This window comes from Echinops telfairi, unplaced genomic scaffold, assembly GCF_000313985.2.
Source record: "Echinops telfairi isolate 266 unplaced genomic scaffold, ASM31398v2 ScPeMD7_34;HRSCAF=130, whole genome shotgun sequence".
Lineage (NCBI taxonomy): Eukaryota > Metazoa > Chordata > Mammalia > Afrosoricida > Tenrecidae > Echinops > Echinops telfairi.
Window position 1 is genome coordinate 2,633,748 of NW_022103931.1, and position 3,017 is coordinate 2,636,764.

The 3,017-nt window shown below is 51.6% G+C and overlaps 1 long non-coding RNA gene across 1 annotated transcript; it reads left to right on the forward strand.

The window, feature by feature from the left end:
- The first annotated feature begins 118 nt into the window (after positions 1 to 118).
- On the forward strand, positions 119 to 2,732 carry LOC123521676. The gene is made up of 4 exons (XR_006680060.1): positions 119 to 353; positions 906 to 966; positions 1,136 to 1,283; positions 2,246 to 2,732. It is a non-coding gene; the product is annotated as an uncharacterized LOC123521676 (long non-coding RNA).
- Positions 2,733 to 3,017: the final 285 nt, after the last annotated feature.

Sequence of the window (3,017 nt, forward strand, 5' to 3'; positions counted from 1 at the left end):
GTTCCTTTGTGCCCCAGATGGCCTGGGTTCCATTTCCACCTGGGACATCACTTCTCCTCCGTGGGCCTCAGTTTCATTGGCTGCAAAATGAAGGGTGGGACTGGTTGGCCTTGAAGGCCATCTCACTTCTCATCTCCCATGCCCTCTCCCCCATGTCCACTCTTCCTCTTCATGTCTGGCCTCGTCCCTGAATCCAAACTGCACGCTCTGCCCCTGCAGAAGAGACCCAGTTTGATTCTGCGGATCAGCCTGCCTCCAAAAGACCGAGAGCCCCGCACTCCACCGCCCTTGGATGAGCTACCAAAGGTTTCCCCTTCCGGGGAGCGTCCTGGCCCTCCTGGCCTGCCCAGCTCGTGAGTAGAGGGAGAGGGAACATGGAAGTGCGTTGCGGATTGTATTATTGTGCGCCCACTTTTACTGGATGATGCGGGAGGGAAGAAGAAAAGGTGGGTGAGAAGAAGAGTAAGAAACTGGGAGGAGAAAGTCATCCCATACTAACAGGAAGGAGAGGGCTCTCCCAGCTTTGCTGTTTTCTGTTTGGGACGCTTTAGACAAGGGGCTTTGTCTCTCAGAGCCTCCGTTTTCCTATGGAGATAGTGAGGGAAGGTGGGGGGATAACCCACGCCTGTAGCATTAACAAGAGGACTAAGAAGGGCCGCCACACAGTGACCCTCCTTGAACAAACAGAGGCTGTTATCCACATTAAACATACTGGTGGGTGGAAAAGTCTGCCAATTAGCGCTCCAGGGTAGTGAGGGCCACTGCAGCCCAGAGAAGAGTCCAGAGGGAGTCAGGGGAAAAAAGATTTCTATAGGTGAGCCAATCTGGCAATTCTTGCCCCATGGTGGTGGGTATATGTCTGCCAGAGAGTTGAATCCCCTGGCCTCTCCTTTCCTTCTTTCTAGATCCTCAGCTCTGAGCCTGCAGCCCCAGGAGACCTGCAACCGTCTTCTACTGCTGTCACAGGTCCTGGGAAAGGAGTGGGGTGGGCCAAGCTAGGATCACCTGGGGTGCATCTCCTTCCTGGGACCAGGGATGTGGGGAGCACTTGGGAACTGGGAGCTAAAGGGGCATTTGGAATGTGGGATGCCATAGAGGTCCCCAGGCCCTTCTCTCACACCCAGTTTTTTTGTAGGCCCTGGAAGTCTCTGAGCGGTCCTTGATGTGTGAACCCTCAGAGTGGCAGCGGAAGCTGGAGGCAGCAGAGGCGCTGCTAGCTCTGGGACGCTCTTCCGGTGGCCTGTGCGGCTCTGATGTCCTGATTTAGCCATGTGGCACACCAGGTACCCTGCTCCTTGAAAGGAGGACCCTGGGTGGGGATTGTTGGAAATGGTTGAGGAGAAACACTACCGCGAGCTGTGATTTACTATGAGATCTGCGTCCATAGATTAAAACCTCTAGGGTCCAAGCACCCAAGCTTCTCAGTCTGGTTCCTGACATGGCCCTTGAAGGTCGCTCAGTGAATCTTTCCTGCAATAAGCTTTGTGCTCAACAACAAAAAAGTGCGATGCCCTAATGTTAAGAAACAAAGACAGTCTCTGAGAAACTCTCCCAGAGTTGCAGGGACTTGCCCTAGGACTTGAAGCATATCCAGGTAGAAGAGCCAGGCCCCTTGACTCTCAGACCAGGCCTCTGTTCCCAGATGCCCGAAGTCTGCGGAGGTCGGGGAAGGTCATTCAGGGACGCTGAGGAGGATCTAGTGAGGAAGGAGCTCTGGAACCTACTTCAGGGAACCTCCAGCCTAGATGGGGAGCCTGGATGCGTTCACAAGCTATATTTGGCCCTTAACTCTCAGCAATGAGCTCTGAGAAGGACTGGAGAGGAGGAATAAACACCTACAGAGACCTAGAGGCAAGGCCAGGCATTCTTAGACCAAAATGGTGGATGGAGTCAGGTGTGTGAGCGAGCAAACAACCCCGGAAGACCTGCTAGGAGAGACGGACGTGAGGCTGGAGAAGTCTGGCATGCCAAGCTTAGGAGTCTAGACAAGCAACTCTGGGTAATGGGGAGTCACAGAATGTTTCTGAACTAAGGAGGATCATATTCAGAGACCCTGGGTTTGACAAAGAGAAAAACGTGGTGATGTCTTTGATGGAGCCGAGAATGGAGATAGGGTGAGAAATATGTCTGTGGGATAATCCAGACAATAGTGAGAAGGCCCAGATTGGGTAGGACAATAAGCAGGGGAGAGCCTGAAGGGCAAGTGGATGTGACTTGGCCCTGACCCATTTCCTCCTGTCTGTAGAGCCTGCTGCAGAGGAAGGACTTCAACCTCTCAGCTGCTCTGTTCACCCCAAGCCAGCCAGCACTGTTTCTCCGCCTACTGTGCCTGTGGGATGCGCCTCCCTCCCAAATCCAGAAGCCTAGAGGAGGAAGCCTCACTGGAACACTGTCTCTTTGGTATTTTATTAATGAATATACACCAATATGTTTAACGATGTTATGTTAATCTCTTAGTTCCTTAAGCCTTCGGGTGCTTTTCTCAACTTCCAGAACCGTTTATCACATGGCGCCACTTCTTGGCTGAGAATGTATTTCTTGTGCCTTCACCTTGCACTCCTCTAGGTCCCGGGGCCATTCAAAAATAACGTTATGTAATATGAGCGGGTCCGTCTCTCATTCAGCCCCTGTGTGCATTCATATGCCAGAATACTTGACTTGCGATATAGCTGTGCAACCATGCACAGGTGGCTGTTTGCACTGTTTCTCTCCCGCTCTGTGTGTGTGTGTGTGTGTGTGTGTGTATGCGCCTGTGTGAAAAAATAAAATAAAACTCTTGTTGCTTTCAGCCGTTGAGATCTAAGGGTCATTTGTTACTACAGTACAACTTGGAGTCTCCTGAATTTTACCGGCGTGGTCCATTTACTTCGCAAAGGGGAGAAGAGCCTCATTCGATAACTGGAGTTTCTTAACATGGCCAGATAAGAAAATGGTAGTGGGAAAAGTGTAGAAGATTGATTGATTCAACAGTTCAGTGCCTGCTCTCTACTGGGCACAGACTGGCGTTCCAGGTATCT